The sequence below is a fragment of the Zeugodacus cucurbitae genome, chromosome 4 (assembly GCF_028554725.1).
Source record: "Zeugodacus cucurbitae isolate PBARC_wt_2022May chromosome 4, idZeuCucr1.2, whole genome shotgun sequence".
NCBI lineage: Eukaryota > Metazoa > Arthropoda > Insecta > Diptera > Tephritidae > Zeugodacus > Zeugodacus cucurbitae.
This window is the reverse complement of record NC_071669.1, coordinates 25,551,893-25,564,132: the sequence shown is the minus strand read 5'-3', so window position 1 is coordinate 25,564,132 and position 12,240 is coordinate 25,551,893. Positions and strand designations below refer to the sequence as shown.

Here is a 12,240-nt window from a genome sequence, read left to right as displayed (position 1 = left end):
AAGTTTACACGGAACATTTCAATTTCAACGGGTGTCAAGGAGGAGTAAACAGTTCACCAAACCAAAGGCACTGTATTGAATTTTGACAAAAAGAAAGCTTCAAATATGGGTCATAATGCAAACGATACTATGAAAATCGTTCTGAAAGACTTCGTGAAGTCTTTTGATTTGAATTTGCGTATTCGATTCTCACTTATCTACTCACAAAATGCTCGGCGATGTTATGAAAAAGATGCGAAAGCAACTAAAAGGTGATCAAGTTAAATTTAATATCAGAGAGTATGTGAATCCATCTTCAAAAAGGTATATTTGTATTTTATCTCTATTTGATATATACCAGTTGTTTGTTCGATTCAATACTATACATCATTTCACGAATCGAAGGGATAAGATAATTTCATATTATAACAAGTCTTAAAATTTAATTATGTTAATGAATTATATGTAGAAATAATTTTGAATGAAATAAAGAATATATATTATATACAATATACACATTTCCATATTTACATATATAGCTAGGGAGATATCTGAAAAAATTATATACAAATAATCTGGCACGTGCTACAATAAAAAATCAACTTATAACACGAGTGTGTGTATTATATACCGATGACGTTCGTAAAGGAACGATTCATTGAATTAATTCACCAAAATTTGCGTATTTCGGTGTCTGCAGAATACATTTATGTATATCCCTTTCTTTAATGAAAATAAGCAAACAGCGGCTGGTAATGGAAAACATTTGAGTTTATAGATATAATATGTAAATCGTAAATCGTTTATATATTTATATTGTGTTGTATGTACATATATATGTATGTATGTATGTATAAAGGAAATTGCGCATTCGAAAAGCTAATGTTTTCAATTTTCAATACACTTCAGTTAACTTGCGTACTTAAATTTATATACCATATATTATATATAAAATGTTAAAATACACAAAATTTATTTTCTGCAAATTATGATTAGACTTCGGTATATAAACAAACAACAAATAATTTAATGAGATGTACTTTCAAAATCACAAAAAAAAATAAAAAAATGTTTTTTTTTAATTGCTAAAGGATCGACAACAATGCTAATTTTAGGGGGAGAGACAGTAGATGTTCTAAATAGCCCAAAATGTATTCCCCCACAAGAAAAAAAATAAAACACAAAATAAAAAATAAAAAAATAAACATGTAATCTTCCAATCCTAGACATAAAATAAGTTTTCATGGTAATGCTTTAACTTATTTTGATATAGCATCAGGATTATATAGGAGCAACATTTACTTGGATTTGGTGTCTTAATGCGCTATAGTATAAAACTTAATACAAGTTATTAAACAGATTAGGATGTGTAGATTCTAGTAATGTGTAGATTCTAGTAACTGCTCATAGTTGCTTGGCTTGTGAAAGCATAACTGCGCATTGGTAGACTTTAGAATCTTCGATGTATCCACGTAGGATTTGGATGATCTTTGAATTAGACTTAGACTAGTCTTGGGTAAAAAAAAGAGCAATTATTTAAAAAAATAAAAAACTTAATATTAAGAAATCAATTGTGTTTTAGCAATATCTGAAAGAAAAGCTAATGTTTTGAGCCTGTTGAAACGCCAAAAAGTATACTTCTTTCACTCACAAGGACTATTGAATTGAAATATTAACCAAAAAAAAATAAAGTGCTGCTCTAGAACTGTTGATAGATATTTAAAAGGTATAGATGAATATAAAAAAACCTTTAAAGGGGTTTTCATGATTTAGGCAAAGAAAAAGTGTGTTTATGCCGCCATCATATGTGGTAATATGGTACGGGATGTCATCACGTTTTATAGAACAATTAATTTTATTTTTATTGATCATAAAATGAACGGTAAGCGCTTCAAAACAACATTAAAGCCAGATTGATATTAAGAGATCACTTCGGGTCCATCCCATTGATTGTTCAACAAGATAATGCTCCGATTCATAACGCTCAATCAGTTGAGTCAAGACCACCTTATTCTCCTGATCTTAACATCATTGAACACTTTTGGGCTGGCTTATATGGAAAGTTTATGAAGGGAAGCAGTACAACCATTCAAGGACGGATTTTTGGTACCAACTTTTATATAATTGAATCCAAAATAAAAGTTCTAAGTTGGATAATATTGTAAGTACGGGTGCTTTTAACCTATTGAAGAGTAGTGTAATTACTGTAAGTAGTTTGCGACTTTTTTCTAATATTTTGAACTTCAATACAAAAATCTAAATTAGCCGCAAATTCACGCAATGAACACATGACTAGATAAGTATATACATACATACATACATACAAATGCTGATCTTACATTCAATTACACATTTATACATCAATATGAACATTTGTAGCATATGTTTGTACTCAACTCTGTTAGGTACAAATATCTTCATATAAGTGTATACATAACAAATAAACCGGCAGTTGCCGACCAATAATTGGCTTCTAACGGTCAGATATAAATCAAATTAAAGTCACCACACATACATACATGCATACAGACATACATGTAAATATTTTAATAAGCGCATAAATAACTAATAGTTAAATGACAATGGCGACCGAAGCGTCCGTTAAATTTCAATTTGACTCCACACAACTTTAGGCACAGGGTGTTAGCAGCGGATAATAATTTAAATATTTATGTATTTGACTTAAATTTAGAATGAATAGAAGATTGACGACAACAGCTGAGGCAGAATAGCAGCAATGACCTACAAAAGTGGAAGGCATCAAGGCATTACGGAGATTGATGAATTTATGGCCTAGTAAATATGAAAGCATGTATATAAAGATATAGGTATAGCATTATACATATATGAATATTGGCATATAACACGTGTGTAGGCAATTGTGTGGAAGTACAATTACTCTATAGTAATCACATCACACATAATAATCCGACTATTTTGGTAAGATTGATCGCTTGAATAGTACTAAAAAATTATCAAATAGCAAATTTCATCCTTTGAATTCGAATGAAAAAAATCCCCACAGCAATTTTATTTGTATCCATCATCCGATTTATAAGACTGTCTTTTCTATAAGACTTTTCATGTTTCTATTACCGTGAATGAGAACTTCGGCAACTTCGGTAGTTTACAAAGAGAAGTGACAACACCATTGACATTTGTATACAGCAATAGCATGCAGTCATTTGGTGCATGCACTTATGTATTTCAACACTACAAAAATAACAAATCCGTCCACCGTTTTAACCGTGCTCCGCCCTCGTGCCACTGAATAAACACATCAATAATTGTCTTCTGTGCGCCTTCGTGCATGTCAGCGCATGCTTCTCAACATCAACGGAGCACCGAAGGACCCTGAAGGAGGTGCACTTGTTGTTGTTTGTGTTTGTGTTATTCTACACATTTGTTTATTATTGTAAAATTTGAATGGATTTGTCCACAGGTAAATGTTAATTTCCTTTCACACCTCTTGTGACACAATAAACAAAATAATCGTTTAGACTGTTGTTGTTTTTATGCTTGCTTCTTGAATGAATGAAGGCACTGGTAAGCCTGAAGTGTTTATGGTATGATAAACAAACACATCGAAGTGATTTTACAGTGTCAGACAAGAAAATAAGAACACTAAATCCCAAAATATTAAATTGAATTGATTTTTTAAATGCATCGTTTTGGTTAAACTGTTTTGATCAAATATAAAGTGGCATATCATGCAACTCCATAGCTAAATCGGTTTTTGAAAATTACCCTACTATTGTCAATGTGAGGCATGTGAAGGTGGACAATGAGAACAGAACCAAAGTTGTTTGGGATATAATACGAAAAAATGTATTTCTTATTTGTATTGATTAGCATTAATAGAGATGAACGAAAACAAATTTAATAGATTAACTGCGCGAAATAGTAAAAAAAATATTGAAAAATTAAAGTATTCCATATCCCTGGATACATGTGTGAAAAGTTTTTGATTTTTTTAATAAAATTTAAATTTTAATGGACCTAAAAAATACATAGTGTTTCAAATTTCCATTGGTTAGGATACATTTTTTAAGGTTATTGTTTTTAACAGGAACTGTTCTTATTCTTTTGTCCAACACTGTATGTACAATAATTGGATGATCTAATAACACGTTCATATAATCACGTAATCTACATATATTAAATTGTTTTGTTAATTAATTGTAAATAAATATAGTTATAAAAAATAAAATTAGGTGCTTCGATTGACAAAACTCGACGATTGGCGAATTAAACAAAATAACTATCATAATACAACCGATGATACAATAATTGTTTTTTAAATAAATTTTTACGATAAAAATCGAGCATATTCCAATTTTATTCAAACAACAAGCAACACTACACGACGAGATCTCAAACAATCCAACAAGCTTCACGTTAATTGTCTTATCACTTTCGTTCATTTTATCCTCCTCAATAATTGAAAAATACATAAAAGTAAATAAGTATATTAACAGTTATACTCCAACTGAACGCTGCACATCAACGCATTTAATCGCTTACTTTTAGTTTTGAGAACGCTCAACTTCATTCGCTTCGCTTATTTAAGTGGGAAATCAATGATAGATCAAAGGCCAAATCCTGGTGTGATTACAGCACTAATGAATTGTGCATCAATCAGCAATGAAGCTTTTTGTTTTCGCTTGCAAATTAAGACACAACTGCTACAACACACAATCATACATATAAAATATGTATGTATGTAAGTACAGAAGTCCACACATGTGCAACGTGCTAGTTATGCGCACACAGTTTTTTTGGGTTTTTTTGTTGTCTTTCCTACTACTTATCGCCAATTGCTATTTTTGTGTACGCCCATTTGCTTTGTTAATTACGAATCATCAATAGATTGCGATTAAGAAAACGCATAAATGCTCGCTTTAGTCACCGACTAAACACAATTGCCACACATTGTTGCTTTGGAAATGGTCGGAAAATTGCATGAACTTTGGAGAGTACACCAAATGCACGAAATAGCTGCAGCAACATTTATTTTTACCGGCAGCATAAATATTTGCGGTATGCCTAGAGTTTTTTAACACATATACTTGTACATACACACACATCAAGATGCATGCAACATAAATATGTGCATATGTAGTGATGTAGATGCAGTCATTGCATTTTTTTATGTTGTTGTTGCTTTATTTATAGCTGGACACACACGCAATACTTTTGCAGTGGAGATAATTTTTGAGTGTTTTTGGCAACGACTTTTTGCCCAAAACATCGTATGTGGTGCAGTGCCGTGCTGTACTTTTAAAATTTTTTTGGCGCAATTCGCTTATGCTCGTATGAATCATTGAATGAGTTCGTTAAACGATATTGAAGTTATTATAATTAAACATGTTATCAATGAAAGTTGCGGAAGTTATTTTAACCCATTTATAATATTATATTAAACAGCTGATTGGCAAATCACACAACCTGGTGACGATCCACTCTGATAGTAGAGCGGCGATACCAGCCTTGAGTTCGCTGACTATGCGCTCCAGGTTGGTTAATAAATGCTTATCTTCACTATCAGTGGCATCGTTATACTTTTCGATTAGACTGGTATGCGTTCCTGGCCACAGTGTGCAGTCGCCAGATCCTACTGGCCTAAGGTGAATCACAAGAGGTCTACCGAGCTTTTCGCCCTCGGTAAAGTTCACCTTTCCTTAGTGGTAGGAATTCTAACTTGTCATTGTTCCATCGAGATACACACTGTAAGATTAAAAATCTCACCGAATTCAAACTGTAGAAGCTGCCTGGAGGACGACGAGGTGGAATCATCTCATCACTTTCTACTGGAATTTCCCGCCTTTGCGAGATCAAAAAAAAATATTTCTCGGATCCCATCTTTTCGAACAACTGCACGAAATAGCGAATGTAGAAGTAAAAAAATCAGATTTGTAATAGATTCAGAGCGCTTTGTTTATTCCTAATACCTACCTAATCAAGGGTGGATCCTAGCTTCACAAAATACTATCTTTCGTAGTCTACGTGGGTTTCGCTCTGGGAAGCATCTTTACAACATAAGGTACAGAAAGAATACTACATACAAATGTGTAAAATAATTTAAATTCAGTGAAATGAGGGCTTTGCTTGTCGATTTTAATTATTTTTGGAAACAGACCTAAAGAAAAATCAAATAACTGTTAATTTTTCGAATAATGCTTATCTAAAGATAGCTGGGCAAGATAATACTACAAAATCTTAATGAATTAGATCACTACTACTTGCTGTGAATTTAATGATCTAAGATTAACATCGTAGGATTAAGAACCTTTCTCATATATTTGTGAATTTTTGTTATCCGACAAATTTAGATCCCAAGGGTATATATTTCATGACATTTCATCCAGTCATTTTGAAGTTATTGGTCTCAAAGTAATGTAACCTCTCGGACTTAAAAGTTGGCTATCTGAAAAATATTTAACTTACACGTGCAAGGCAAATAGAAACAATTGAACTAATTTGAAGATTTCGATGGATCAGAACTGCCATCGCAATTTTGGAGCAGCGTTACAAAAAATGCATTAAGTTAGATGTCGTTCACACGACAGTAGTAGTTCCGACTAACCTGAATAAACGAAGATACGTCAAAGACAAGAATTAAAAATTATTTAAATATCGTTTTCATCCCTCATAACAAATTCTTAACCGATGATTTTCGTCTGAAATGTAACTAGTAGAAAAGAACGTATTTAAATATTTAAATTTTATAAATAACATTTTTCTTTCTTCTTTAGACCGAAACTAATAGTTTTGCACCATAATTGAAGCAGACATTTTAATATTTTTTGAACTAACAAGTCTGTTATATTTCTTAACCAAAATATGACCGTTGTGTGCATGAGAAACAGACAGCCTAGTCTAAAAATCGAGTAAATTAATTCTCTGCAGGAAATGTCGACCGCACTAATTTCATTTATATTAATGCAAATGTGTCTCTTTATATAAAATTTATAATAAAAAGAACAATTTTATATTACCAAGAACTGCCAAAATATCACCGTTAATCAGCATACAACGACACACAGCGTCAAATTTTGAATCTGCCGGCAGGCACTTGATTATATTTATAGAACTGTCACCAACAATTTTCCACACACAAGTTAAAAATTATTTGAAAATTTATTTATAAGAATCTCGTTGTCACTCACTACTAGATACACTTTTTACACAGGTCAATTGCTGATATTTATTGTACTTTTGATCAGGCCTATATGGCATTATTTGTTGTATAAAATATATTTGTTTTCACAAAACACTTCACTTTTCACCACACGCGTTCTTTTTAAAATTAAATAAAAACGTCTTTTAAGCACATTTAAATGACATAGACACGATTTGTTGTCCTCTATTTCGTTGAACATAGAATTCTAGCATAACACTAGAACGTTTTCTAAACGAACGCACGCAAACAAATCTCACGAAGTACTGATGCTGTCTGCTGGCAAATCGAAAACTTTTATTATTGAAGCATGCAGCGCGAGAGAGAGGAAATGTTGAAAGCGTCTTCACTGGATGATAACAGAGAGCGAAAGTGGAGAGTTAGAGCAAGCAGGAGAAATTTGAGTATGAGTGTAGAGATCTCGACCAACGAAATGAAATTATCACTGCAATGATCATTAGTATGAGTATAATGCTGATAGAAAATCGATGGCTGAGGGACAATGTAGTACAATGTCTAGCATTCGACAACAACAACTTTTATATATTTGTTGTTTGTAATTATGTGCTAAATATAATGACACAAGAAGTTCAATGGCATTAAATAAGTAGTGTTTTTTACATAATAAACTCTATCAAGGTTAAGTATGGCAAATAATAATTTTTTATATATTTTTTCAAATTTTCTTTGTGATGAAGTAATAACATCATTTCTGGTGCAAACCTAAACACACCCATGTTGGCATGATTTAACTGAAATATCTTAAATATTGACATTACTACCGGATAACATTAACCAAAATAACCAGATAAAGTTCATTAATAGACTAGTTTAGTAGTAAAGTAGACTTATCCCGCCTAAATGTAATTGCATTACTAAGTCACCGAATGGATAAAGAATATTTAATATTTGATTATCGGAGAAATATTGTAAAAACAAGTAAAGAAGGGTTAACGTCGGTTGTAACCGAACTTTAAGATTTGACCCATATATTCGGCATAAAGTCCACTAGAATAGCGAAAGTCATTATGTATACATTATACAATCTACATTAAACAAAACTATTCGCTCACTTAATTTTGCTATGATTTCTCATATATTAACCGATATATACAGTTTAAAGCCCACCGGATGATTGAAATTAAAATTTTGGTATATGGGCATTAGCGCCCATATGAAGTTATGACCCGATTTAAATCTTTTTTGGTCCATTATTATAAGATAAAGAATTCCTCTTTTAATTCTCTTTAAAATATCTGAGAGATATTTTCGGTAAAAAAAATTTCGATTGGCACTGAGGTCTTCATAAAAGATATCTGGGCCTTTAAACTTTATTGTTCGATTTCGGTCATTTGAGTGTTAAAGAGTTTTGTTCTGATATCTTCACTGGTGGTCTTCTAAAAGATTTCTAGATATATCTTTATTACTTAAAATCATAATTTGATCTTTCTTAAGCGGCCCATCCACGACGAAAAAATTCGACTGTGGATGGCTTGCTTTACTAAGATTTCGTCCACACTAATATCGTTTTTAAGTGGTCTGGGTTTTCTTGGAACCTATTTTTTAAACAAGATGGGTATTTTTTGTTGCAATTATAGCATTAAATAACATTTTTCGATGGAAAATAATTATTTCGTGAATTTCGGCAGGAGGTTTTGATTTTTTCCTCATAGCGCATATAAGCGCTCTCTTTTCCGGTGTTCAATGTATGCCCCAACCCATTTTGACAAAATATCGAAGACATTTTCATTGATTCGAAAAATAAAATTAATAACACGACAGAACTAGCACAAAATTAAAAAATACACCTCAAATCAACGCTATAAGCAAAAAAATTGCCACATACAAAAACTTACTCTCTAATGTTAATGGTATTTTTGTGCAGATTCATAATAAGCTTCATAACGGTACCATGTGGCATGTAAATTCACATTTTAAATTGTGGTATAAGGAAAGTAGAGGTGATTGTGAACCGATTTCTCCCATTTTCAAACTATGCTATTGGGATGCCAAGAAAATATTGCGAACCGAATTTCGTTGAAATTGGTGGTGCAGTTTCTGAGATATGGTTTTAGACCCATAAGTAAGTGGTATCATACACATGGTCCATAGGTGGGATGGGGGGATCCGATTTCATCAATTTTCATACTACATAATAAAATGGCTAGTGAAAATTACTCCAAAAAATTTGGTTTTATATATGTCAAAAACTTAGTAGGGGCGGGATCCCCACACTCACTTTCCCAAAAAAATTACATACAAAATAAAATATGATGTGGCTGCGTTGAATGAAGTTGAAAAATCAATCCTTTGAAAGGAAAGTGGTGTGAAAACTCCATATTATAGTAAGCAAAATAAATAGTATATTATAATACGTAATAACAATGACGACGACTGTGGTGACATGTTTACAATGTGAAATAAATGACGAAGAAACACGTGGGCACTCGCACACCAAAATAGACTCTAAAATTAGTAGAAAAGAGGAAGTATGTGCCACTCTTGAAGATGAAAATAAAACCATGGATGTTTGTATGTCTATACATATGTGCAGGGCAAAATATAGGCATACTCAACGTAGATGTTTGCTTTGAAAGCCGTGTAAGAAAATAAATAAATGCATTCACATGAATACCTTTGTACTTTCGTATGCATCCAGAGAGCCACTAAAGTGCAACTTATTTGGTAAACATGGAAGAAGGGTAGGAAAAGTACACGAAAATCGATGATAGAAAATAAAAGCAATTTAGTTGTTTGCAACATTACTGTTTTTGTGCTTAAGGCAATACAATATAAACAGCTAAAAATATAGTAAGTAAGTAGAGTTTGCCGGTACTTTAGAGTTCTACAAGTCACTCAAGCGATTTTATAAGTGGACAGAGTCACGAGTACAAGTGGACGGCCTACCTGTAACGAGCGTTTAGACGTCCGAATCCTCAATAAAAATGGGTTTGAGTTCTGATACTAATGAAAAACATCCAATTTGTGTCCTAAAGCACCAGGGAACAGACTCTAACAAATTGATAAGCTCTGGCATCGAAATCAGATAGTTTAAGAACAATTTTTGGAGATTTAAAACAGATGAAAGTTTAATCGGATTTTAATAAGATCTTATTTTTTTAGAAATGAAATCTGCCGTCAAAAGTTTGGCAATTATTTATCGTTTTGTGGAATAATAGCTCATAATGGACATATAATCAACATTAAATTTTAATGAATTGAAACAGTATTCTCTTGATAAAATTTTTTGACTGATGTGCAGAAGCAAGTGCCACATTTTCTTCAAATATTTTGAATTATTTCACAAGGCAAGTACGAAGAATATGTAATATTTATGGTTATAAACTTCCGGTCCATGGTCGCTTGCATTTGACTCTTTCATCTCCAATTCCTATGAATTTATTTACTGATTTTTTTCTGGAAACGTTTTAGAGCAATGTTCTGACTGTAGTACGTTCTGTGGGGAGGAAAATCCTATGTTATACATATTTGAAGTGAATTGATTTTTCGGTAACATTTGAGATTTAAAATTACAGTTTTATAATTTCAAAGGTCGATAAGTAAAACATTGAACCCTCTCACTTCATATATTGATCAACATTGATAGATTATAAGTCGATCTTAAACCATACGAATTGAAAATAACATCGCTAAATAAATTATATTTTTTGTAATTTTTTATGAAATTACAATTTATGTAATTTTTTTAATACAAAATCAATGATTCCTATCACTAATGATAAAATAAAAAAAAATAAATAATTATCATTTTTTGTCATATGGAATTCCAGTGCTACTGCCGGACTCTAATTCGACAAACAATATTACCGCGTGTAGCGTAACACTTTTTGGCAACACATCAAATAAATGCGTTAAATGGCACCGCGACGCACCATTTTTCACGCACTCCAATAAATAAACCTGAACAGCTAAATGTAAAATATGTGTGAAAGCAAAGAAGGTACATGAAGAAGTGAATATGCATGTTAGTTGAAGCATAAAAAAGAAACATGAAAGTTGGGGATGCAAGGTAAAATGGGTACATCAAAAGCAAGATGCCGTTGCATGCAAGAACAGAATCGATGACTCATGAAATATGATAAAAAAAGAACAAATTTTGAAAAAAATAGAAATAAAATATAATAAAATAGAAAAACATTTAAAAATACTTGTAAGTAAAGTAAAAAGTTAACGAAATGCATATATAAAAAAATATTTCAAATCAGTTTTAAGGCGTTAGGGGCATTTCAAAAGTTAATTTTTTCATCTTATTAAATAGTGCAATATGTTTAAAATATTATCCAAAAATATCAAATCGAACCGAGTAACATTCTAAGAGATAGACCCTTTGGAAGTTCCGCCCATCAAGCCATGTTGGTGCGAATGAAAAACTTTCAACGCGTTGATCTCAAAACTCATTTTTTAAGCCAGTGGACATGATTTCTCAAAAAGTTAAGAAGCAATTTTGTTAAAATTTTGCGCACAACTTTGACAAAACACTAACTAGTTAATGAAGGATTTTTTAGAGCCAATATGTAGTGAAGATTTTACCATAAAAGTGAAAGTGTTTATAAAAAAATGTCTGTCAAAAACTCAATTTTTAATATTATCTTTTCAGCTTCGTTCATTAACTAGATTAACTCCATGTACTATCGAAAGCTGTTTGGTTTATTGATTTTGGTTGAGTCAATAATAGGTTATGTTGTCCACGGCAAGAGCTTTTTTTTTGACACATCATGGGAGATGAGGTACCAACGGCTGAGTTTTCGGTATTTTTAAATAAAAATGTCAAACAATATTTTTCAAATATGTGTCTTTAATAAGCTGCAATAAGCGGCGAAATCGGCTTTTTTTCTAGGTATCGAACCAAACTAATTTAATCCAAGAGATTGAGTCATAAGTAAAATAGAATGTATTATCAGATTTTCGAAGTTAGTCTCCATAATCGAAATATATGGATTCGAAGTTCGAAAAAAGGACTTTTAAAACAAAAATTAAGTTTGATTTCAAAAAATTATATAAAAAAATTATATATCGAAAAATACTGGACCCCTTTGGTCCAAAACGCAGCCGAGTGTTGT

At 31.8% G+C, this 12,240-nt stretch overlaps 1 protein-coding gene across 7 annotated transcripts in view; it reads right to left on the bottom strand.

Annotated features, from left to right (window-relative positions):
* LOC105215875 (trichohyalin) overlaps positions 1-12,240 on the bottom strand; it is a 47,087-nt gene that overhangs the window by 17,616 nt on the left and 17,231 nt on the right. The window contains exon 1 of one of the 7 annotated variants that reach the window (XM_011190050.3): positions 6,978-7,469. The exons of the other annotated variants lie outside the window; for them this stretch is intronic. The gene's annotated coding sequence lies outside the window, so the exon portion shown is untranslated. Of the gene's footprint in view, positions 1-6,977; positions 7,470-12,240 lie in introns of those variants that run through there. 7 annotated transcript variants of the gene reach the window in all.